Here is a 27,122-nt window from a genome sequence, read left to right on the forward strand (position 1 = left end):
GTTTCTTACTTGGCTTGGCTATTGTTGGGCAGAAAACGTAGATTCAGCCGTAAAAATACGATTCTTCTCGAGGCGAACTTCGAAGAAATGCTGTGAAAGGTTCGCTCCCAGCCTAACGCCGGACTTACACTTTGGTTAAATCTATTGAAGAAGTGAAAAACCTAGTATTTAAATAACTTAATACGAGCATCGCAGCGCAACTACCAATTTTGAAGCGCAGTCCACGTCTTCAGCCCAGCACTAGCCAAGCCGAACACGAAACCTCGTCTTCCGGGCATGTCCGCGATGGATGAAGTGCTCTAATGTTGAATTCCGATGGCAGATTGCGAGCGCTTCGCCGGATCACGAACGGAGCGCTTAGCTCCGGCCACGTTTGAAGACTGAGTGGAAACTCCGCCGTCTGCGGCGACCAGAAAAGATCACAAGCCCGCGGCGCCACTATCCTGCTGGCGGCGCCTGGCGGCCTGGAAAGAAACCACTGAAATACAACGTCACGCCGTGCCCGCTGAAGCAAACACCCGTTTCGTCTGCTTGTCGTCTTCTTTGAGCGCGCGCCGCCTGCCCGGGCGCTGCATTTTTTATTTTTTTTCCTGCTGCTTCTACGAGGCGCCGCAAGGCGCCGCCACTTCATGCGCCTCCGTTGGCGCATACAACAATTGTTACTTTATATGGTCGCCTGCGCTCGCTCGCGAAGACGGGAGTTTCTCCTCCTGTACGGACCTCGTTCACCCCGCGACGTCACGAAGATGCGGTGGCGCTGATGTTAGCAGCGACTTTCGCATGGTAGGCTCTTCTTCTTGTGGCTAGTGGGGGGAATGTGCTCGATTTCTGCCACCCATATCGCGGGGGCACAGCTTGTAGCGGGGATGGGGAAAGGGGATGTGGGGAAGGGGATGTCCGCTTGCAACGCGCGCTGGTGGTCCGTGGTGTCCAGGAAGGCAGGTCCCCGCAGCAGCAGCAGCAGCCACAACTGGGGAGGGGAGGGTGAACGGCACGCACTGGGAGTGGCGCGTGCACGTCGGAGGCTTGCAGGAGGCAAGCGGCCCATGACCCCTGACCGGCCGAAAGGCTGGGCGGAGGTGGGCGATGACTGCAGCTCAGCCGGGGTTGGCTGCAGGAGGCCACCACGTGGCGGCCGAAGAGGACCGCGGGGTGAACTGCTACAGGGTAGCAGCGCGACGGGGTGCGCTGAGGAGAACCGCCGTTTCCGGCGGCGCGCAGGACCGGCGGCCGTGTCCAGGATCTCGGGATGCGGGCCTGGCCGTACCGCCGGGGGCTGCGTCAGGACAGCAGCAGGGGGAAAAACGCTGGATACCGCCATGAAGACGGCGCGTCGGGGCCCCGCACGCACCAGTGCGCGCGGGGAGGGCGGAGGGCAGCAGGGAAACCGCTCTCACGTCCAGGGCGGCACAACAGGCGTCAAGGTGGCGAACAAGCCGCCGCCAACGTCATCAGGTGCGCCGGCTGCTGGGGGGTTTACAGGAAATATGGACCACCGCCGCTGCAGCTGACGACGACGGCCCGAAGAGGCTCTCCCGGCGGGCGAGGGTTACCCGGCCGCCGGGCAAGTAGGCCTACGAGGAGTAAAGCGACGGGTCGGCGGGGCGGCCCAGTAGCTCCTTGGGATGCGCGCCGTACGACGCTGGGCGCGCTCGGTGCTCCTTGCGATCGTCCAAAGGGCGGGCAGGAGAGTGCGACGGAGGCGAGACGTCGTCGTCGAAGGGAACGAACAACGTCTCGAGAGGAGAGGCAGGAGACATCCACACTCCTCGAAGGTCCAGACGAAACTTTTGGTAGGAAAAACAGGTTCCGCTTGCCCGTGCCTACCGCAGCTGCAGCAGTTACCGGCGGCTGCTTCAAGCCTGTGCACTGCAGAAGCAGCATGTATTGACCAGCTGCGTGACTGCTATATCCGCGTAGTAGCATAAAAATAATAAATTAGCCTCGATAGGTTTCTCGCGCATAAATGCCGCATTCGGAAACTGGCTAACAGGCATTGGGCCACGGTAGTAAAGCGCGAAGTCTGGGAGTCGATAGGCACTGCCACTCAATGCACTTAATAGCATGCAAGTTACTGCGTTCATTCACTCAGGATAGTAAGCTGATAATTCATTCATTCAGGATAGTAAGCTGATAATTGCTCAAGGAAAAAAAAAAGACATATGCAGCTGCACACGTATTTATCACCTTGAGCCGGAGGGCACGGGGCGCCGACAGGTTCACTCGCACCCAAGGAATGCGTTTTTTTGTTAATAGCACACCATGTTTTAATGGCGCGTTTTATGACATTTAATATTTACTTGAAACTGTTTTTTTGATATGACGACGTAATTATTTCATTCGAGTAGAAAGAAGTCTGGTAAGTTGTGTCAATCTTGCGCGGTCGCCTTGGTGTGCTTAGAATAGCGTACCTTAAGTGTGCTAAACGCCATATGCTTTTTCATTGCATCATGCATGTGTCACGTTTCATGAGGTAGTACATAATCGCGAAGCTTGTTTGGAAAGAAGAAGCCGCCGCAGGCGTGCTACTAACAGACACGTGGCGAGATTGAGAGGGGACGCGGCAATGAAAAGTGTTTTCGTTATTCATGCATGCGATATGTAACTAAACTTGGTGCAAATATGAAATTCCTACGCTAGTTTCAGTAATTCCTTTTATTTATAGCTATACCTGGTACAGTTCTGGGTAATTATAATTAACACCGTCGTCAAGTCCCCCCCAAGGTCTCAAATAATTGTGTAGATAGTGCGCAGTTTTCTTATGCCAGCATGTACATAAAGCCCTGTTCTGTACGATGACGCGATTAGTTCTTTTTCTATATGATCAGTACTTATGCATGCATAGTTACATGAAAACGTTTCTTACAAGAAATAACTAACACAGTACTGCACGTGTAGGGAAAAAAATCGAGATTTATTACGCTCCTCAACGTCTCAGGAATAGTTTGCGACAAATGGAATCATTTGATTTTCATGCGAATTACGAAGGTGAGTGAACCAGTCGCAGAAAATGTGAGAGATAACAAAATGAACCTTAAAGTTTATTCCCTCGTTTATGGCATCTTCGCTTTCGCTTTGGTCAAAGAAATGTGGCACTGAAATCAAAGAAATTACCTCACAATTTTTGACGACCACACTTCTAAAAAGCGTAATTTATAAATTTGTACTCAATATTTTGCTATGATTTTTCGTCACGAAACTAGACTTCAGGGCTAGGAAAGAAAATAATTCTTGAAATCAAAAATTTTTCACCAAATCGACCAGCTTAACAAGAGGACAAGTCGGCCTGGCTGGTGCGTGGTCATGCGGCTAAAAACAGCGCTAAGCGAGACAGGAGATCAGGGACACGACGCTGTCCCCACTTTTCGCACAGCGCGTCACGTACGTATGTGAGCAGACGATGAGCGCATGTCTGCTCCGACGAAACAAGGACAGCACTTCCCCTCACTATTGTCCCGAAGTAAAATCATTCCGGCTAGTGCAGAGTGTCAAAACTTGTTTTATTCAATGCCTAGCGCATAAATAAACGGCAGGAATGCTTTCTACATGTTACTACTAACCATATATACAATACAGTGGCAAAATATTTCTCTTTATAGGTCGCACGTGGCCAACGCGAGCTCGTGTACTTCAACAAATTACTAAGTTGGAAGCATCGACCATTGCTATGATTCGCAGAAACTAGAAACGCGCCTACAAGCCTTGAAAGCCCGCGCTCAACACCTATCCGCGACGCCCACTCCCCGACCTTTTGCCTACCATGAGCTCGCTAGCGACTGCAGCGCCACCTCGTTTGTTTACAAACATGCAGGAGGTCTGTAGTCTTGCTCCGTGGCTCCGGCGGAAATGGCTCCCTCCCATTGAATGCATGCGCTCCCGCGGGATCACTTATGGTGAATTCCAATCGCAGGCCCGGAGCGGTCTGCACGCTCTGTGACAGAGCGCCTGAGTCCGGCGCAGAGCGCGCGACCTGAAATTGAGATTGGAGTACACTTGCTCTGGCCAGAGCATGTAGGGCGCCGCTATCGCCGCTGCATAAGAACGTCACGCAAACTTCCGGTCGGATCCGCCGATTTCGGCGGAGCAGTCCCGACTGCTCCACTGAGCAATCTCGGCTCGACAACCGCTCCCTGTCTACGATTGGAAGACGCAATCCGTGGCTCAGATCTGCGTTTGGAATACAGTTGCTCTGAAAAGAGCAGGAAACGTTGCTCCCGAAGTGCTCCAACTTTGCGATTGGAAGTCACCATTAGTGCACGAAAAGTTCCACGCTCAAGCAACATGGCGGCGCCCGTAGAAGCGGGCAGCTCGCTTCACCACCGATTCGCCCTTGCCACCACTCTGTCCCTCACGTCCACGGCAAACGAAAGGCGCACGAAGCTTTCGCTTTGTTACGTTGCAAGATGTCCGCACCACAAAATTCTAGCGGGGAAACACGGCCAAATTTTCAGAAAGTTTCCGTATTCACAGAGCTGCTAGGCTTGCGAGCACGCGTCGTCCGATGTCAGAAAGCGAAGGAGGTTCAAAGAGGTTAACGATTTTGGTCTAACAAGCGGTCACAAAAATTTGACATTCAGTCAACAATGTTTTTGTTTTGATGCAGTAGTTTTTATGCGGACACGAACAAAAGGAAACTATTTGCATTTGCGAGAGTTACCATTGAGCGTTTCGGCTGAGATGGCACTGTACGTGGCTAATAAAAATAAAAAATATTGGCAGTGGCTTAACTTGGCAACCCCCTTGAATTCAGCGAAAAGCGAGGACGCTTGCTAAGCGTCTGAGGCTCGTCCATAGCAGCTCCGCTATACGCTTCGCGACATCCGTTCAATATATACGCACAGGATCACGTGGCTATGACGGGGTATCACACGGTCTTACGACACCCTCATCGGATGTCAACACATGACTTTACATCACCCCATCGGATGTTCTTAAGGTCTAAGTTCAAGGTCGCCCAATGTCAACTTAAGGCCAGGTCGAAGGTTAACTAAAGGTCATGGGCCAAAGTCAGGGGTCAAGGGTTCGACACCATAAATGTACCACATATTGTCATACGCGGCTATCCTTGGTTGGGCTGAAGGTCGTTTAAGGTCATTCTCTGGCCTACGTGACGACTGCTTTACCTAGCATAGTGAAGAAGCTTTTCGCTCGCTTCAAAAGTCAAAAACGTTTCTTGTATGTTGCCCGGATCAGTGCCTTGTATGTTGCCCGGACCGGTAATGACAGCAAGCCGACGGAGGGAAAGGAAAACGTCACGCGGGGTTCCCGTCATCTGCTGATTTCACGGTAGTGGCCTATTATGCAATTTCAATTCAATTTATTCAACATCTTGAGGATGCTGGGTGCGTCGACAGAAAGCCAGAGAAAAGGCTTGACAGGGGTCGACGCACCCTACAATGACTTGTAAGCAGCATCAGAAAACATTAATAACAGGATCCCTATGTGAATATGGAAATAAAATAAAACGGCATGTAATCACACAGGGAAAAATACAAATGATAAGTACAAATCTCAGTTGCACGAAGTGCCGACGGTACCTAAGTGTATACATCAGTTTAGATGCCTTATTTAATGAGCACGGAAGAGTGTATGAAAGCATTTGGCAACCATAATTCGTTCGAGTTTTCGGCACGAACCCTGTGAAACCAGTACGGGTGGCATACTTCAGTTCTTTACATTTAAAGGTCGGCAGGTGCACCATAAAAAGATTATTTTTCTAATACTTGTTTTATACCGCCTCAGTAGTATAGATTCAAAGATTTGGGGAAAGGGGGTGATGCGAAGCGATGCAGAAATCGGTTCCGTATGTTCAAAACTTGAAGCATTAACAATATTTCGATCTATTTTCTTTTGAAATAAATGCTACCGTTTAATATTCATAAATGATGTGGTTCCCCAGGCCAAAATACAATAGTTAGAAACAGAGGAAAACAGTGTGTTGTACAGCTTCAGCTTAATATGCTTTGGAAGGAGGTATCGCAGTCGGGACACAATACCTGCAACCTTGGACAACTTGTCCCTGACTTTTTCAACGTGTTCATCCAATGATAAATTTTCATTAAAAAGCACTCCTAGGCTTTTGACCGTAGTCACTATTTGAATGAATGAGGAGCCCATTTTTAGATAGATTTGTGAGACAGCAGGATCCTTCTTACGAGGTGTTAAAAGTACAGCTTTGCTTTTTCCTGTGTTTATGATCAGTGAATTTGACTCAGACCATTCGTGAAGTTTCTGCAAACAATATGTAGCTTGCTGTTCAAGATCTCGCACATGTGCTGCTAGGAAGAATAGAGTGGTTTCATCTGCATATATGACGAAAGTTGGTAGTTTACTTACACAGACTATGTTGTTTACATAAAGAAGGAAAAGCAGCGGTCCCAATATACGGCCTTGCGGCACTCGTTGTCTACTGTTTCTTGTTGGAGACGGCAACTAAGGTATAATGTGGTTTCGTTTGGTTTATGAGGTTTAACATCCCAAAGCGACTAAGGCTATGAGGGACGCCGTAGTGAAGGTCTCCGGAAATTTCGGCCACCTGGGGTTCTTTAACGTGCACTGACATCACACAGCGCACGGGCCTCTAGATCTTTTGCCTCCATCGAAATTTGACCGTCACGGCCGGGATCGAACCCGCGTCTTTCGGGTCAGCAGCCGAGCGCCACAACCACTCAGCCACCGCGGTGGCTAAAAAGGTATGATGTAATTATTTGATGAAATAATTACATTACATTACAGAGGCCCCAATTACCTACATCACAGAGGCTGCCATTAGGGACCTCTCGTGCTCACCGCAAAAATCGGAACTTTTCGTCTATAATCCCAAACCCTTCAGGAGAAACCAAGACTCAATATTCGACATTAAAGTGGAAGATGAAACCGTTCCTAAAGTGGAGCAAATTCTGGTATTTTTTATACAGAAAAACGTATACCACGACGACGTCATGAAAAAGCTAGACGCCTACACGCCGCAAGTCCTAGGCATCTTTAGGAGAATCTCCCTCAGGGGTAGACGCCTTACAGAGAAAAGCCTACTAAAATTAATACAGACTTACGTCTTTAGTCGACTGTGCTATGCCTCACCCTTCCTAAATCTAAGAGCGGACGAAAAGAGGAAAATGCACTCCCTCATCGGAAGATGTATCAAGAGAGGCCTAGTATTCCCGATGTGCACCTCTACAGAGAAACTCCTCTCCATGCGGGTGCACATTAGCTGGGAAGATTACGCAGAGGCAGTTCGCATGGCACAGCTAGACAAACTCAGCAGCACCAGCACGGACAGTGCTATGCTGCGGATGCTGAGATTGCAGAGCGACCTCGGGCTGCACCGTAACACTGACGCCCCCCCCCCCCCCCCCCTAAATGTAGAAGAAAATAGCAATACCCCCTCCCCGAGGAACATGCACCCGGAGCTTAATACCGAGAGAAAGAATAAGAGAGGCCGAGACGCTTACAAAACGCTTCGAAAAAAATGAAGCCCGAAGAGGCCGCCTACCTGGACGCGGCTAGTGAGAAGTCAGGCTCGGCGATTGCCTCAGTGGTCTACGGACTATAGGCGCCCCCGCGTTGGCAGCCACTAATTGCAGCTGCAACACAGAGACGGCCGAAGAAGTTGCCATAGCGTTCGCTTGCGTTGGAACGAAAGCAAAATGCGTAGTCGGAGATAGTACAACTGCCATCTAAAATTTCATGAAAGGCAGAATCTCGCCGGAAGCGGCGAGGATCCTGGCCGGCCGATAGCTGACCTGTAAGCTTAATTTGGGCCTCAGCGCACGCGTCGGTTCCCGGAAATGAAGAGGCACATGAGTTAGCCCGAGCTCTCTACTTCTGGGTAACCGTGGTACCGCCGGACTGTGAACCTCGAGCGCGCGAAAACCTAAAACTGGTGCCACCACCGGATAAGAAGCTAAGTAATAGAGAAGCGACCACATGGCGGCGCCTGCAAGCCGGAAATTTCGTTAACCCAATATGGGCCTTTTATGTCCTACCAGGCGAACACGAAAACGATCTTTGTAAAACGTGCGGGCAGAGGGGTACCCTCGACCACATAATATGGGAATGCGACGATTTCCCCGGAATAAAAGGCGATAATGTTACGTTGCGGCCAGCCGAAGAATCAGACGGGTTGACTGATGGCAATGAGATGATTTAATGGCCACTGGCCTACCGCGAGCGCTCCGTTCCGCGCCACTGCCAGCTTCGTCGTCTTCGTCGCAATATTGATAGCAGAGAAAGCTAGGAAGCCCTGCTGCGGAGCGAAGATCCCGCTCGGCAGAAACAAGCCATCCGACTGGCGGCTGAGGCCGCGAAGAGACAAAATCTCTTTGTTAACCTTTAGTCGCGCAGGCTACGGCCCCCGTCCTCCGGGCCTGCGTGCCGGGGGCGGGGAGTAGTAGGGGGCCTCCATTTCCTGTGGAAATAAAAGTTGTCATCATCATCATCTGCGGAGCAATACCGGATCGACGCCTGATCGCGATCTGCCATTGAAACAGGAAACTCGTGCTGCTATTTTGTCATTAGAATACGACGGCTCAAAACATAGCAGAAAAACTTGATCTGGACCTGCCGCTGGAATTCAACACAAGAAACTCGCGTAGACGGTGGCGCCAGCTTTGTCTGTAGGTAACATTAGAAACTCTATGACTGTGGTAATGCCGCGGGGAGACGATAGAAGTTCCATACTTGGCTTGGCTAGTGTTGGGCTGAAAACGTGGATTCTGCCTTGGAATCGGCATCGGCGCGCAGATGAAATTATTTTATTGGCGGGCTTTTCAGTTCTTCGATAAATTCAGCACAAGTGCTCCACTTTTCAGTTCTTCGATAAATTAGACACGTGTTAGGCTGGTATGGAAAGTTTCACTGCGTTTCTTCAAGGTTTTCCGCAAGAAGAGCAGTATTAATCGACAGTGTACGTTATGTGATTTTTTTTTTCGCTGCTGCTTCTACGAGGCGCCGCATGGCACCGCCACTGCATACGGCCCTGTCGGCGCATACAATTGTGACTTTATCTGGTCGCCTGCGCTCGTTCGCGCTGACGGGAGTTTGACCTCCTGTATAGTCTTGCTCCGTGCCTCCTCTTCTGCAATGGTCGAGATTACATCTCCGCAACAAGCTCACATCCGGGAAATGAAACGAGGACTGCGATAAAACTATACAATAGATAAAACTGAGTAAGCCAGTGTGCAGCCGCGCAACCGACGACAGAAAAGCGTGACGCCACTGACGACGGAAGCAACCGACGACGGAAACTATCTGCGAGGCTCACGCTCGCTATCGCTGCCTTCGCGAATTGCCAATACCGGACACGGAACTGCCGTCAGATCTCGCTGCTTTCGTGAAAAAGCGAGGAGCAGCCGCGGTTCCGCCGTCGCGGGCGGTGTAAATGAGAACACGCCCCTTTTTTCCGGCGAAGCGAGTCCGCTTCGCTCGCAGGAAATTTGGTGTAGTGTGAATGCGCCTTTAGGGGGGTTCGCACAACGCGGCAAGTACCCCTGTCATACGGGCAAGTTTAGTGACACTTTCACGAAGTGCACTTTCCTTGGACGAGTGATACTTTCGGTGCGCGCTGTAACGCCGCAAAAAAAAAAAAGAACTGTCATTTTGAAATGATGCCAGTGGTGATGGATATTGCAGCACCTTTGAAAAAATAAATTTGTTAAAATTAAATTTTATTACTCCGAGTTAATTTTCAGAGTTAAGTCCACATCTGAATAAATGTTAACCACAAAAAGCATCACGATCCGTTACCAGTTATACCCCTTTTACCCTTTTATTGGTCTTATCAGAAAAGTACAAAAAAATAAATGAGAGAGAGAGGGAGCTCGGACCAGCAACGTTTTACAGGGCTTAAAACCAATACAAAAAGAAAAGGAGCTAAACGCTCCTTGCTTATCAACCGGTCGTGCCCCTGCTACACGGCCGTTTCGAATTCCTTCCAGCCGAATGTCATTCGATTCGACTGCCGCCTTGTGCTGCTAGACGAACTTTTTAACAGCATTCGGCTGAGATACACTCCAGTCAGCGGAGCTTCACAATGACATTCGAGGTTTTGGGATGCCTTCGAAACTCGAACACAACCCGCACTACCCGCATTTACTGTAGTGTACTATATATTGTGTAGTACAATATATACTGACCAACAGCCATCGCTTCGCCCCGCCCATAGCAACGCCGTAGCGCCTCGGTTCTGTGGATGTTGATTTTCATGTGTGCTGTATTGCTCGCTTATTTCTGCTTCTTTTATAGCATATATTTTGTGTACGTACATGTTAAATGAATGCTTGGGTATCATAGTACACCACTGAGCATTGAACGCATAAGCGCGAAATTTCCCCATGAAGTCGACTGCGCTCCAGTACTCTTGTTGGCATTGCTGCATACAAACTACAAGTACACGTTTGCGTGGCATAAAACGCAACCTATCTTAAAGTTATCATTTAACTATCTTAAAACGCAAGCTACCTTATTAGTTATCTTCAATAATCTCATTTTTGTACTGGTTCTACCCTTGCTTGTTTACACAGTGCGACAACTCTGTAGGGAGCGCCGATGTGACCACGCGCCTGGGAAACACTTGGTAGCCGGGTTGCTGCCATCGCGTGGGAGCGGCGCTTTTCGCTAATCGTCCCTGCTTTCTCCGATGAGAAGGGTACTTCATTTTGAATCAGTTTATACAGAAGCATGTTCGGTGACCGTTCGCATTCATTGCAATGGTCTTATTTGTTCTCCACAAGCGACGGCGACATCTGCTGATGGCTACCTAAAACATTGAGCGGCAGTCTGGGTCCCACCGGCGCTTCCCGTTCAGTGCATGCGCGTCCTGCTGTGTAAGCAACAGTTAATTTCAGGTCTTATGTCTAAAATTCCAGACTGTCCATCGATCCTTTCATTTTATCATGGATACACTAGTTTTTAACAGAACGTTCTCAGTAGAGAGTATTCGACAATAATTCTTCAAGTACTACTAAAGTAATCTCTGGTGTAAAAGTTCCGCTTCTTCCCCCCATTATTGATCTTCCCTCTCGTATTTAATCCGCTATTCGCCTTTTTGGAGATGATTGCATCTTTTATCGCTGCACTGTTATTAAATGTGATCACTTATTACTCCAGAACGATTTAAATATAATTGAACTACGGTGCTCAGATTGCCTTATGCAACTCAACATCTCAAAGTGCCAGCGCATGCAAATGTCTCGAAAACATTCTCATCTCACCTACGCTTATTCATTGCAGTCACACATGCTAACGCAAGTCAAATCCTACGGGTAATTTGGAGTAACTATCTCGAGAAAGTAAACCTGCGCTGAACATATTTTGAAGCCGACAGCTAGTGCGTCAAAATCACTCAGCCTCATCAGAATACCGTTTTACCTGGCACCTCCTTCAGTTAGAAAATTATCAAATGAAACCTTTACCCGCACTACACTTGAATATGTAAAAGCTATATAGAACCATCATCAAGCTTACCTAATTAACTACCTAGAAGCCGATCAGGACAGAGCAGCCCGTTTCATCCCCTCAAAATACGATAGAAACCACATTATCACCAGAAATAAATATACGCTTAACCTTGAACGACTAGAGCGTGGACGGAAAATCATCCGACTCTGCCTCTTTCATAAACTATATTGGAACTTTCCTGGCCTCCGTGACACATTAATTCTAGCTCCCATCATAAAACCATGCCACCTCTTTAATTTCCTCAGCATTCAACGTTTGCACGTATAAACACAGCCTTCAACAAATATCTTTGTCAACTGCGATAGAAAATTGCAATCAACGACCAGACTACATTGTAAACAAGTGCGACCCTACTAAATTTCAGCAGGCATTAATCGATCATTGCAGCGAATAAATGATATTGCACTTCTGTCTCCAGCCCATTACTTTGACCAGTTACACATTTTATTTTTGTTGTTTTGTAGCGATAGCTACGTTACGGTAGGATTTCGAGCCTTCAGCGTGGCGGCGCAGCCACTCTGTGGCTGCCACATGGTAGGTCACGTAGTGCGGAGCAGCTGCCGGCGGCGCGGCGCCGTGGCTGATCACGTGGTGGAACATGTGACCAAGTTCCACTCATCTAGCTGTCGCTATCGCGTCACTGCAGGTTTAACCAGAGCTAAAACACCACCATTTTTTTTCCTGCCTCGTACAGCCATTCTACCAGTCTACATTGATTCAACATTGTCTCGTGGGCACTGTAGCTAGACTGGCTGGGCCAAAGCCTCCTTGGCTCGCTGCCAAGCCCGTTCGTTCGATGCTGCTTTATTAACTTTGAACACTATGGCAAACGCCGACAGGCTAGAGTTTTGCGCTCGTATTTCGACGAGCTTGTGGGGCCTACGCGGGCTCGGTACGAGTCCAAGGTGGAAATGTGTGGCGGCGTGGACCCGTACAAGCTACGCGTCGGGACGGATTCGTTTCCTGATGTTGACTTGCTGCCTGGCGTGACGCACGTTGATATCATCAATTATCAGTGCTGTCAACGAGCTACGTCTCTCTTCAACAAATGAAGGCGTACAAGTCCCTTGAGGCGCATAATTACTTCACCAGTGGATGGGTGAAAAGCGTGACTGCCATGCGGGTGCCATCGAAGCCTGTCGTCGTTTTGAGCGAGGTGAGCTTGCTTAACCTCTAGGCGCTTATGCACGTAGGCGCACGTTTGTGTGTCCACGTTCGCCTGATTCTGATTCATGTTCTACTAATTGTGGCTAATGTACCGAGTCTGCCGAGCGCAGCATGCACTAGACTGTGTGGTCGTTTTTTTTTTCAACCAGCATATTGTGACATTCCTTGTGTGCTACGAGGTACATTCCTTGTGTGTGCTACGAGGTACATTCCTTGTGTGTGCTACGAGGTACATTCCTTGTGTGTGCTACGAGGTTCCACGTTCGACGGCGCGGCGTAGACGGAGACCCAGATGACAGCAGCATCATCAATTACCCAGCCATGCTCTTTGAGTGACGACCAGAACGAAGTGGTTTAAGCCCAGCCGGACCCAACCGGACCCGCCGCCGCCACCGCGGGGAAACAGGCTTTATCCTCCCCAATTGGCGTGGCGGTTCCAGGGGCGGCCCTCCCGAGCACATTCCAGGACAAGGGAACTGTCAGCGATCCAGAGCGCGCCTTACCTTGAGGAGCGAGTGTCAGTTGATGGATGAAGAATGGAGGCCGGTGACCCGCGGGAACTGTCAGCGGGCCAGAGCGCGCCGTACCACAGCCGACGCTATGCGCTACCGCAAAGACAACATTCTTTCCCTCGGACTCAACACGTGAGGGGGGCGAGACAATAAGTGCGGTGGTATGTTTGTGCGCCCAAGTGAAAGCCCTAGCCCCCCCTCCTTCCCCTCCGGCGTGGGCGTCCTCACCCTAGGGGGTGTAAAGAAGAGGATATAAAAATCGAGAAGCAGTACGGAAGAGAGGACGCTCAGGACGACATCGTTCGCCAAGAGGGCCTTCAGCGCCGAAACCCGACGGCGTGCAGCTTCTGCCAGCAACCGCTCGAGCCCAACTCCGGAGCCACTCCATCGCCCCCATGAAGTCGTCGGCACGTAAGCTCGGACGCCCCAGCCTCTGATGTATAATCTTAATCATGTGTAATTATTGAATATACCTGTTTGTTTAAACTGAGCCATACGGTGTCTCTTTGCCTCTCCGTCCCGTGTGGACCTGCGCATTATGGGGGTCATCACACTGGTGTCAGAAGTGGGGTCTCAAAAGCAAATCTCCTCTGAATGCTGCGACATTCATGACTTCAAAATTGTAATCAAAAGGGAATCACGGGACTGATTGTGGGACTTTTACCCCCCATTTGAGAGGCTTGAGGCACCGGAGGGCTTGAAAAAAAAATAAAAAAAAAGTCTTTATCTGAGGGAGCTCCCACTCCACAGCCGTCGCTCGGAGCAAGCATGCTGGCATTAGGAAGCGTCATTCCGACGTTTACGGGAGATAAGACAGGGGTTCCAATCTGCGATTTCTTTTCCATGCTAGAAGAGATTGGGAAAATGGGGGGATGGTCCGATGCTCAAATGCTGGGAATGGCGAGGTGTAAGATGGCAGGAGCTGCTCATGATTTTGCATGGCGAGACGAAAAAGTAAAATCCACAAAATCATTTGCGGAATTTAAGAAGCTCGCGTTTGAGCATTTCGACACTGAACCACGTCACGTGCGAGTACAGAGGTTCCGTGACGCCGGACAGATGGTAGGGGAGGACGTGCGAACGTTTGCGTCGCGGCTTCAGCGCTTAGCGCGCGATACGTTAAGCAGGGAGGAGGAAGGAAACCAGCTTAAGAAGAAATACGCGGAGGATATACTTAAAGAGGAAATGACCGCTTTGTTCGTGGCTGGTCTGCAAGACCCCGTGCGCCGGTTCGTGCTCTCGCGCAAGCCGAGCAATTTCGACCAAGCCGTGGAGGCCGCATTGGATGAGGAACAAAATGAGGCGTTAACGACAGCCGCAGCGAGAGTACGCGTCATAGAGAGAGCGGTGCTCAACCCTGAGGTTGCTCTCTTGACAGAGCGGTTAGATCGCTTAGAACAGCTGCTATCTCAGCAGGTAGAACGCCAGGTTGAAGCGCGCGCTCAACAGCGCCCATTCGCTGGAAACCGGAGACCGCCACAAAGCTACAGGCGCGGTATGCGAGAGTTTGAAGAAATCGTATGCTTCGCTTGCCAGGGTCGCGGACACATCGCCAGGTTCTGCCAAAACGTGCGCCGTGGGGAGCCACAAAGAGAAGCAGGCGAGACACGCTCTAAGCAAGCCTACAGCGGGGCTCCAGATACCGAGACAAAAAACTAGATAGTCCTCCCCAGCCTGAGGAGCGTGGGGAGGGAGCAGTGGATGATGAGGTGGTGGTAGTTTGTGTGGCCGACGAGGCATGCCCTGTTGTGCGTTGCAAGTTAAATGGTTGTTGCATGGAATTGTTGATAGATACGGGGTCAAAGGTGACATTGCTTAAGGAGAGCAGTTTTAACACGCTTCGAAGGAAGGGGGACCGCGAGGTGTTGGAAGCGTCTGGTGGTATGGCAACCAAATTTGTAGGCATAACGGGGGATCCTCTTGGCATAAGTGGACTCTACCGGTTACACTTCTCTCTCGGCGGAATTGCATTGGAGCACCCCTGCTACGTATGCTCGGACACGGTGTCTCTGCCAAACGGAGTGTCAGGTATATTAGGGCAGGATTTTTTGAGAAAAGGGAAGGTAGTAGTCTCATTCTCTGAGGAAGAGGTTAATGCGGGCGGATCAAAAGTTCCGTTTTTGAACAGGAGAGGGGCTGAGATTCGCATTACCGATATTGACACCCGTCAAACAGTGGGATCATTGGAGAAGGTATATTCGCGGGTTGCCGTCAGGCTGGTCGATGAGGCGGTCGTCCTTCCTTGGTCGGATCACATTTTGTACGCGTTTGTGCCTTCAGATGTAGAGAGCGGCGCCGTGGGAGTGCTTGAGCCGGTCGACTCTCTCAGCAATGGCCTGAAGGCAGCCGCGTGCCTCGTGACAGTTAATGACGCCCACAGAGTGCCCCTACGGGTGGTTAACTGTAGCCAGCAGCCACTGAGCCTTCCCAAGAACAAAACATTGGCTTTCTTCACCTCTGCGATAGAGAAACGTGAGCCCACCGATACGGTACTCGCAACTGTAGAGCATGCTAGTCCTTCGGCTGCTCCAAAGGTGTCGTTCGATCTTTCTCACGTAAAATCCAGGGAGAGGGAGGCTCTGGCTGGTTTGCTGAACGACTACTCGGAAGTATTCGCCGCGTCCAACCTGGATTTGGGCGGCTGTGGCGTTATAAAGCACAGGATAGAAACCGGCACTTCATCGCCCGTTTACCAGCGTGCGTACAGGATTCCTTACTCCCAACGTGAGGAGATAGAGCGGCAGGTGCAGGACCTGATTGATCGCGGCATTGTCGAACACTCAAAGTCACCCTGGGGAGCACCAGCACTATTGGTGGAAAAGCCAGATGGCTCGTATCGATTGGTAGTGGACTACCGCAAACTAAATGCCGTAACTCGCATCGATCCATACCCCATCCCCAATATACAGGAGACGCTTTCTCAGCTGGACTCTGCCAGGTACTTCACGGTAGTGGACATGGCGGCGGGATTCTGGCAGATAGCAATGGATCCGGCAGATGCCGAGAAAACAGCATTCAACACGCCCTCAGGGCACTATGAATGGAAAAGAATGCCGATGGGTCTGGCCAACAGCCCTGCTGTCTGGCAGAGAACCGCTGATGTTATCCTGGCAGGTCTTCTGGGGAGGCTGTGCTTCGTGTATATGGATGACATTATCATATACAGTGACAGTTTTGATAACCATTTGCGCGATATTGAGCAAGTTTTGGTGCGACTAAGAGCAGCGGGTCTCAAGCTGAAGCCCTCTAAGTGCCAATTCCTCAAAAACGAGGTGAAATACCTCGGGCACGTTGTTTCAGCTGACGGCGTGCGACCGGACCCTGAGAAACTAAGGTGTGTCTCGGATTTTCCATCCCCGACTAGCGTCCGCCAGGTCCGGCAGTTTCTCGGCCTGATCGGTTACTACCGAAGGCACATAGAGGAGTTCGCCAAGCTCGCTAAGCCGCTCACCGCCTTAACAGCCAAAAATGTCGCCTTTCGCTGGGACGAAAACGCGGAGAATGCTTTTGGGGCCCTGAAAAGGAAGCTAATGAGTGCACCGCTGTTACGCCACCCGGATTTTAATTTGCCCTTCGTTATGGCCACAGATGCGTCAAAGTTCGCAGTTGGTGCCGTGCTATCTCAGGTTATCGAGGGCAAAGAACATCCCGTTGCTTTTGCTAGCCGACAGCTGAGCCCCACAGAGCAAAAGTACGGAGCTACGGAAAGGGAGTGCCTCGCCGTTGTCTGGGCAGTAAAGCACTTCAGATGCTACCTTTACGGCCGCAAATTCAAGCTAGTCACAGACTGCCATCCTCTGAAATGGGTGATGAGTGTCAGGGACCCTAGCTCGCGACTCGCTAGATGGAATCTACACCTGCAGGAATACTGCTTTGAAGTTGAGCACAAGTCAGGAAAGACACATCTGAATGCTGATGCACTCAGCCGCACAGCTGCCGTGGCAGCTATAGATGAGTTTGTCCCCGTAGTCGACCCCGCCGAATTACGCACAGAGCAGTGCAAAGATCCTGACCTGAAGCGAATAATCGAAAGCTTAGAGGGCGCACCGTCTCACCCCGAACAGCTAGGTTATTTCATTGACAAAGACGGCACCCTGTGTCGGCGCACGAGGCCAACCAGGAAAGGGAGACCAGAGAAAACCGCTTGGGAGAGAGTCGTCATACCTCGGTCGTGGACAGAAAGGGTTCTTCGCGCGTTTCACGATGCGCCATGCGCCGGTCATTTTGGCGTAGCGAAGACACGCAGGCGTGTGGAGCGTTTGTACTTTTGGAGTGGCATGCGACAGGATGTTAGAGACTACTGTGCGAAGTGTCATTCCTGTCTCGAAAGAAAAACACCCAAGGGACGAAGACCAGCTCCAATTCAGCCGTTCTCTGAGGTTTCGGCTCCCTTCGAGCGGACAGGTATGGACATAATGGGCCCATTGCCCACGACCACTTCCGGAAACAAGTACATTTTAGTATTTGTCGATCACCTTTCAAAATACGCGGAAGCGGTAGCACTCCCAGATCAGAAGGCAGACACGGTTGCAAGAGCATTTGTCGAACAGACCGTGCTCCGACATGGCACCCCGAGGCAACTCTTGACAGATCGGGGAACGAACTTCGTGTCGCAGCTAATGAGGAGAGTTTGCGAGCTGCTTAAGATCGCTAAGAAGCAGACAACACCGTACCATCCGGCTTGCAACGGCGCGGTGGAGCGACTGAACCAAACCGTGGCCGGGTTCCTGTCGCATTTTGTTTCGCGCGACCAGCGGGACTGGGACTTGTGGCTCCCGTATGCAATGTTTGCCTACAATTCCGCAGCACACGAGAGCACGGGCGAATCGCCATTCTTTATTCTCTACGGCCGAGACCCGGACCTGCCTAGTGAAGTGCCAGAGGGCCCCCGTCGTGTCCCATACGCTTCACTGGACGACTATAAGGTGGAGCTAGAATCGCGCTTGCAAGTGGCGAGGGACATCGCAAAGGAGGCCTTAAAGAAAGCGGCGAAGCGCAGGAAGGAGGTGCACGATCGCAGTGCTAGAGACGCGCCGTTTAATGTGGGGGACAGCGTGTACATTGAAAACTGCCAAAGGCAGATTGGGCTAGCTCGTAAGTTCCAGACGAAGTGGAGAGGACCGTGCGAGGTTGTCGAGAAGCTTTCTCCGGTAAACTTCAGAGTCCGAGACGTGAACCGGCGCTTGATAAGGATACACGCAAATCGCCTCAAGTCGGCACCGGTTCAGTATTCACGAAATGAGGAAAGGAAAAGCGCGGATTTTGATGGGGACAGAAGTGAAGCGGAGCGCGCAGATAGTTCGCAAGAAACGCCCTCTCCTGCATTTGTTCGGCAGGCACCAGAGGTGACGGCCAGAATGCCACCGGATTTACTTCATGCATTGCTAGAAGAAGAAGCGCGCGAGGTTGCCGCGCAGATAACGCCAGGAGAGGCTCCTGCCACGAGCCCTCGCGAGTCCCAAAGCAGACAAAGGGTCACAGACTTACTTAGTATGACTCATGAAGGCCGATATCCGCTGCGAAATCGGAAAGCTGAGTCGGACTAATGGTGTAAACAGAGCGGAGTTGTGAACTGGTCAGAATTGTGTAATGCCGCAGCTCATAACATTGCTATATGCGTATGTGTTAAGTTATCGGAGTTAGTAGCTGCAGGGACTCAAATGTTCGGAGAACATTCTTCTGGAGGGTGAGCGAGTGTGACATTCCTTGTGTGCTACGAGGTACATTCCTTGTGTGTGCTACGAGGTACATTCCTTGTGTGTGCTACGAGGTACATTCCTTGTGTGTGCTACGAGGTACATTCCTTGTGTGTGCTACGAGGTTCCACGTTCGACGGCGCGGCGTAGACGGAGACCCAGATGACAGCAGCATCATCAATTACCCAGCCATGCTCTTTGAGTGACGACCAGAACGAAGTGGTTTAAGCCCAGCCGGACCCAACCGGACCCGCCGCCGCCGCCGCGGGGAAACAGGCTTTATCCTCCCCAATTGGCGTGGCGGTTCCAGGGGCGGCCCTCCCGAGCACATTCCAGGACAAGGGAACTGTCAGCGATCCAGAGCGCGCCTTACCTTGAGGAGCGAGTGTCAGTTGATGGATGAAGAATGGAGGCCGGTGACCCGCGGGAACTGTCAGTGGGCCAGAGCGCGCCGTACCACAGCCGACGCTATGCGCTACCGCGAAGACAACGTTCTTTCCCTCGGACTCAACACGTGAGGGGGGCGAGACAATAAGTGCGGTGGTATGTTTGTGCGCCCAAGTGAAAGCCCTAGCCCCCCCTCCTTCCCCTCCGGCGTGGGCGTCCTCACCCTAGGGGGTGTGGAGAAGAGGATATAAAAATCGAGAAGCAGTACGGAAGAGAGGACGCTCAGGACGACATCGTTCGCCAAGAGGGCCTTCAGCGCCGAAACCCGACGGCGTGCAGCTTCTGCCAGCAACCGCTCGAGCCCAACTCCGGAGCCACTCCATCGCCCCCATGAAGTCGTCGGCACGTAAGCTCGGACGCCCCAGCCTCTGATGTATAATCTTAATCATGTGTAATTATTGAATATACCTGTTTGTTTAAACTGAGCCATACGGTGTCTCTTTGCCTCTCCGTCCCGTGTGGACCTGCGCATTATGGGGGTCATCACAATATCCAAGTTCGTGTACGCAGGGTACGTGTGAGTGCAGAATGCTTGCAAATTCAGAGAAATGGAGCAATCGGCATACGTTTACAGCCTCAAGACTAAATGCTCGAATGCACTGCAGCCTTAACTTGTGGAAGGAATTCGTAGTTGGGTTTTCGGATGCTTCTGCAGCTGGCGGCTACAAGGCATGCCCAGACTCACGCATGCCAATCGCCTGAAATGTCATAAAGCGTGCGTGAACGTGCATGCTTCAACTGATGATATATAAGACAGCTAGATCGTGAGGCAGTGCTAACATATCTTTTTTTTTCTCCCAAGAAACGTGTATCCCATGAACTTTTGCGGCCGATGCAATGTTTCTGCATAGCTCCTGTCGAATCCGGCCGCCGGGGCCAGAATCGTATTAGTGATCCTCAGAGCGGCGACATATTGTGAAGGATGTGGATTTGTGTCAGCACCTAATTACTGCTACTGTAGAAGCTTGGGCAAGTTGGTGTGACATTGTTTTTCAGCAGCGCAGGGGACGAAGGACGAGACAAGTGCCTTACCGTTTGTGCATTACCCAAGGGTTTTCGCAGGGGTCTATATTGGGCCCACTTTTGTTTTTATTGTACATAAACGACATCTGTGACATACCTGATTCTTCAGATTTGGTTATGTACGCTGACAATACAAATATTTTTTTTCACATCACGTACTCTGCCGGAATTAGAAACTATCGGGAACACTTATTTGGTAAAATTATACGCTTAGATGCAGGCGAATAAGTTTAGCTTAAACTTGTCAAAAACCAGGTACATAATTTTCAGCCCTATTATAGCCCCGTTCATTCCACACTTAACCTGACTTACGCCAAAGCAAAACTGCAACAGGTAACATCTCAAAAGTTACTTGGTGTCTGGTTTAGTGAACATTTATCATTGAGCACACATATTTCAAAACTTTTCATTGCCCTTTGTAAAACTGTTGGTTGTTTTTACCGGATCAGCGATCTCTTGCCCGTTTCCCTAAACGTGTCCATATACTACGCACTATTTTTTTCCAAATTGTCCTATTGTGCACTGGTCTGGGGCACTACAACAATAAGTAATTTTCATAAGTTATTGCGTTTGCAAAAGAAGGCATTGCGGGCTATAGATGTTTACCGTGGTAGGCCGGAAAACCTACCAACATCACCACTCTACCATAAGCATAATTTACTTAAAGCAAACCATGTTTACTTATTTCGCCTGTTACAGTACATCTTCGTAATCGTTTGTATTCCATTGCTCGAAACCGCCCTCGTTCTAAATACTCCCTTCGGCAACACAGAAACTTGGCCCCTAAAACAAGGACAAGTTACGGCAAACAAAAGCTCGATTACCAGATTCCAGTCGTTCTCAATAACCCATCTTTAAGTGTCATGTTTGATCTCCCTAAGAACACGTTTAAAAAAGACATCAAAAAGTTACTAACGAGCACTGACTCAATATAATTTGTTTTTAATTAGCGTAGCATCTCTTATTTTCGTGTCATGCTGTTTGCGTGTGCTTTATTTAGTGACCTCATGCTATGTTTATACACTGCCTTTGATTTGATTTATGGTGCACTGTATTTATATCAAAAGTAATTTTTCTTACGGTGATACTGTCTTTTGATGCAATGTATTTTGTTCGCCATCATACTATGTTAATATTTGTTATTTCTGTGTTGCTCACTGCTGTATAAACTGTTTTGGGGAACCATGACCTCGTCAGGCTTTACCGCCTTTTGTCGCAGTTCCCTGTTTAATTTTTAAGGGAAATAAACCTCAGTCTTAACATCAACCTCCACAAGTGCACAGACACGGCGCTGACATCAGCGCCGTGTCTGTGCACTTGTCTCGTCCTTTGTCCCCTGCGTTGCTGAAAAACAACCTAATTACTGATCATTTTTTATCAGGTCAGACATTCACAGCGGCTAAGGGAGGCACCACTGAAGGTGTGAGTTCTGGTCCAGCCTGACGGAGTCATCGTGACTGCACACTGCACTTGCATGGCAGGTGCGGGCGAAGCCTGCTCTCACATTCGTGCAACGTTGTTTGCTGTTGAAACGACAGTACGACTCAGAGACTCCCAAACATGCACAAACAAAAAGAATGTGTGGCTTCCTGCGCCCAGCTCGCGGGCTGGCAACAAGCGAATCAGAAATATTGACTTATCATTATCAAAGAAAAGGAAGCAGCGTATGGGCAGTATTAACCTGAAACCAGGTACACACCTGAAATCCTCCCACAAGTGCTACTGTCTGTGCCACCCAGCGCTGCATTAAGGGGGGGGGGGGGGGGGGGGCTAAGCGGGATGCAGCCCAGGGCCTCACCTAGGACAGTAGTATAAGGGGGCCCATTTATTCTAACCTGCTTAGTATATGGAACTACGGGCAACGGAACTTCGAGCGACATGTATGAAGCGAGAAAACCAGAACGAGCAGACGGGGCCCCCCGCCTAATCTAACAGCATGCGTTTAGCCTGATCATTTGTGGAGAGCTTGTCGAGCTGCAAAAACAGGAATCCTCCGCCACCCCGGCGGGGCCCTCTTTCTTACGAAGCGAGGTGCGTTTGCTTGGAAGAGTTTTCGTGGTTTCCTGTCAGTCCGTCTGTCCAGTGCTGCCTGGAGAGGAGGGGCAAGCTAGAGGAAAACACCTAAAACATGTAATGTGGGATGAAGACCTAAATCTCCCTTGCCTCTCGTCACCACCACGCCACCCTCCACCCCTTAAATAGTTCCGCCGCTGTCCTTCTCATAGAAAGCATGTGCTGCAGTACCCAACAATGCCTCCCATTGGACTTTTCTTTACCGTAATGGTAATTTGGGCGGGGGAGAAGGAGTCCGATAGCAGATGATGATGAGTCTGATGGCGGAGTCTAGGCAGGAAAGGAAAGAAGACGTCACACGTGCTTTTGTCCGCGTGCCGTGGGGCATGGAATGTTCACTATTCGGGCTAGGGTTGTGGAAGAGTGAAGGGGGAAGTTGGAGAGCTGGACACAAAGGCCTGTCTCCAGGGCTCATTCCTACCTACTGGCTGGGCACCTTCGCGCGCGCTAGACAGAAAAAGTAGGTCAGACTGGCCGCTGAATTTTCCCAAAAGAAGTAGAAAAAGATGAATCAGAGGCGACGGAGGGCGCGTAACTTCGCCCCTCTCCCCTTCGTTCTCGCGCTCGGCGTCGACGGGGTGAAAGAAAAATCGAGAATCTCCCAGAGCAGACGATTGCTCCTAGCCAATAAGAAGACGAGACTGGAACGGGAGAAGGAGTCAGTTTATACAGAGAAGGAGAGAATTTGCACAAGGAACTCTATGCCTATTTTAACGCTTGCTTTGGCGCTAGTAACAGACAGACGTGGCGCGCGTCTATGAAAGGAAGTTGATCGCGGGCTGCGATTCAGCCCCGAGCCGCTGGGTAAGCTTGCATAAGCCCGCCCGCCTGGGGGACGCACCACTCTCGGCCAGCACCGGACCATACAGGCAGCGTGCGCCAGTCATCGGGACGGCCACCGCTGGACACCTGCGGTCGCGTCGGACTGACGAAGTGCCCAGTGTGGTGAACAATCAGCATCCATTCATGCGACAATGCTCGGTCGGAAGCATCAAAGTGGTGCGTCTAATCGAAAGGCGAAGTTAGAAAGAGAAGAGCGGGAAAAGAAGCTACCAAAGATGACAAAGTACCTACTGAATGCATCTTTCGTGGAGCAGTATGATCGTTCTACCCAGAGTCCGTGTCAAACTCCCAGTAGTACCGACTATGATTCTGTGGAGGACTTCCCAACTCCATCACCACGGTTTCCTGGCAAGAAGCAAGGTTTGACTCATCTTGTTTGTCTGGGTCCTGTGAAAACGGTGTACACCTTGGTCGTCCATATTTATGAGCAACCGGCGCTAACCGAGCCCTGTCCTGTTCCTGAGTCAGCAACGTCTATGCTACTCGGCCGGGCCCCTGCCACAGAGCTCCAGGTGTCCGGTCCGCCACGCCCGATTTCTACTACTGCTGATCAACTGTTGCCAAACCTCCCCGATGAGCCTCCTTCTACTGACGAGCGCCAGGAAACACTCCAAGAACCGACTCACTTGTTTCCAGTTAGTTTGGCTTCAAATTATCATGTTCCCACCCCCAAAGTGTAACTCGAGAGGACGAATGAGACGGCTTCTCGTTGCGACGACAGAGAAGTACAGACATCCCCGCAGCAAGAGGTGCGTTGCGAGATTCTACGAAGTAACCCTGCTAAGTGGTCGGACGTTATTACTGACAACTTTCGGAGTGTATGCCTTGAAAAAGGGCCATTGTATTTTCAAAATCAGGCAGAAAATTTTCCGTCTTCAGAAATGTAATTCAAAACTCAGAAACGCTATATGTCACCTCATTTTTCGTGCGAAAGGCTGTAAATGGGGAGGCGTACGAGCGACACTGGCTAATGTACTCGGAGTCCAAAGGTTCCATTTACTGTTTCATGTGCAAACTACTTTAGATTTCAAGCAACCCCAGTGTTTTCACCACGCACGGCTTTTATGATAGGAAAAGAGCAGAAGAAAAGGTTTGCGCACATGAAAATAGCGTCGAGCAACTGAACTGCGTGGTAGCATGGCTCGCCCGCTCTAACTCGAGCAGCACAATTGACAAGGAACTGGTTAAGCATCTTGTCACTGAGACCGCTTACTGGACAGAGGTGTTGAAGCGCGTAGTCGTTGTAGTTAAGCTTCTAGCTGAGCGCTAACCTAGCGTTTAGGGTCAGTGAGAAGATTTTTGGTTCACCGAGAAATGGCATTTATATGGGACTGCTTGAGGCCATTGCCAAGTTTGATCCCTTTTTAGAGGAGCACATAAAACACTACGGGAACAATGGAAATGGTTACCGATCGTATCTGTCAAAAATCATTTGTGATGAATTTATCCAGCATATGGCAAAGGCTGTCAAGGAACGTCTCGTTGACGAAGTGAAACGCGCAAAATACTTCTCTTTAATTGTTGATTTGACTCCAAACCTTACTCACGTTGATCAGCTGCAGTTGTTTTACGATACTATTTAAATGGGAAAGTGTACGAACGCTTTCTTGGATCTGTTCCAATTGAATCGCATACCGGCTTGTATCTTTTCGATACCGTGAGGTCCCTCTTGACGACCAATGGCGTCTCAATTGATATTTGTAGGGGCCAAGCCTATGATAATGCGAGTAATATGTCTGGAAAATACAAATGACTGCAAGTTCAAATCAAACACATGAACGAATTGGTAGTCTACGTCCCCTGTGCTGGTCATTCACTCACCTTAGTTGGCGCGTGTAGCGTTGGCAGTTGCCTTGCGGCAGTCAAATTTTTAACTGTAATTCAGAGACTGTATGTGTTCTTTGCTGCCTGACCTAAGCGATGGAGGTATCTTTTGGACAGCATGGGCGGAACTGGCCAGCAGCTTGTTTTTAAACGTCTCTCTGAGACCTGGCGGTCAAGACACGCTGGATCATGTAAGGCCATTCTAAAAAAAATCAATGCAGTCTTATGTTGCCTTGAAGCTATATCAAAGAACGAGGAAGAAAACGGTGACACTAGGAACGAAGCGCAATCTCTCTTCAAGAAAATGACAAAACTAGAGACTGCATTCATGGCGATTTTCTGGAGTGAAATCTTGGAGCGCTTTGACAAAACGAGCGTAGCACTTCAGAAACCAGGCCTAGACATTTCAACTGCTGTAGGCCTGCTGAGCTCTATAGAAGGCTTTGTTCTTTCTATGCGACATCTCTCTGGTACCTTCGAAGAGAGAGCACGCACGCTAAGTACCAATCAGTGTTATCAGGATGAGGGCAAACGCATCGCTTTAAGTAAGCACCCGGACGGAAAAAGCGATAGTGTGCTACAAGGTAGAAAAAAGTTTATCGTAGAGACCTACAACGTTGTACTTGACAGTCTAGGCTCTGCTTTGCGAAAGGTTCGGATTCTTAAAATTGCTGACAGAAGTTGGAAGCGGGGCCTCTCTGGCACAGCAGGCTGAGGAGTTGATGAAGAGCTACAAAAATGATTTGGAGCCCGCATTTTCAGCTGAAATTGTTGTCGCGAACTTTCTGCACAACTCTGTGTTCCATGACATGAGTCCCCTGGGAATAATGAAGTTGCTGCACGAAAGAAAGCTTATTGATGTGTTTCCGAACCTTTCTATTGCTTTCCGAATGTACTTAAGCATACCCGTGGCAAACTGTGAGACCTAACGATCATTTTCCAAGTTGTCGCTGATAAAAAATCGCCTTCGTTCGAGCCTCCTTGACGACAAGGTGGACTCGCTAAGTAACGTGTAAAACGATTAATGCCGTCTGATGCTTGAATTTTAATAAAGAATGTTTTGGACACAACCATGCGTCTCCTCACAAGATTAAACGTAGTTTCATTTATTTCATTTATTTTATCCTTAAAGACCCGAAGGCATTACATAAGGAGGGGCTTACAAATGGGTTTGTGTAAATGCACTCATGATGAAAACATAGGCACAATGAACTTAACACTAAAACTGTAAACACTAAAAAAAACACTAAAAAAGGAGGATCAAGCGGTTACAAAATGGTAAGCAAAAAAAAAAAGAAAAAAGAAAAAGCACAAAAATAGAGGGAAAAAATGCAGGAAAAAGTACAGGGCAATTACAAGTTCACGTGTTCTGAAAATGACTAGCGAGTTTCGCGCGAAATGTTTTGCGATCGTATCATGAAACTATGTCGTTTGACAGGGCATTCCAATGGGTTATTGCGTTAGGAAAAAAAGAACTGCTCATTGCTAAAGTACGGCTCTTGATGCTGGCTATGGGGTGGCTGTAGCTGAGGCGACTGGAAGTTCGGATTGGTAGTTTCAGCAGGGGGTGCGACGTCGGATGGTAAAAAAAGCTGTGTAGTAGGCAAAGGCGTGAAATAATGCGGCGTGACTGAAGCGTGGGGAGGGAGATAGAACGTTTGAGTGCAGTGATGCTAATTTCTTTAGTGTATTCAGAGGTGATAAAACGGGTCGCGCGGTTTTGGATAGCCTCAAGTTCGGCGGTGAGGTAGGCTTGAGAGGGATGCAAGATGGATGATGCATATACATGTTTGGGACGAACAAATGTTAGGTAAGCAAGTTTTTTTACTTCGGGAGATGCTGACTTGAGGTTACGTCGTGGATAACCTAAGACACGGGAAGCATCTGAACATATTCTTTGGACATGGTTGACCCAAGATAGTGAAGATGTCAGATGCAATCCAAGATACTTATATGACGTTGTTGGGACAATCGGAACTGAGTTTATATTGTATGAATGATGAATAACTGCGCGTTTGCGAGAGAATGACAACAGTTGGCATTTACCGAGGTTTAAAGGCATCAGCCATGTGTCGCACCA

The 27,122-nt window shown here is 49.6% G+C and overlaps 1 pseudogene; it reads left to right on the plus strand.

Moving 5' to 3' along the window:
• Positions 1-1,086: 1,086 nt before the first annotated feature.
• Positions 1,087-22,052, plus strand: LOC144109827 (uncharacterized; annotated as a pseudogene).
• Positions 22,053-27,122: the final 5,070 nt, after the last annotated feature.

The sequence above is a fragment of the Amblyomma americanum genome, chromosome 11 (assembly GCF_052857255.1).
Source record: "Amblyomma americanum isolate KBUSLIRL-KWMA chromosome 11, ASM5285725v1, whole genome shotgun sequence".
Taxonomy (NCBI): Eukaryota; Metazoa; Arthropoda; class Arachnida; order Ixodida; family Ixodidae; genus Amblyomma; species Amblyomma americanum.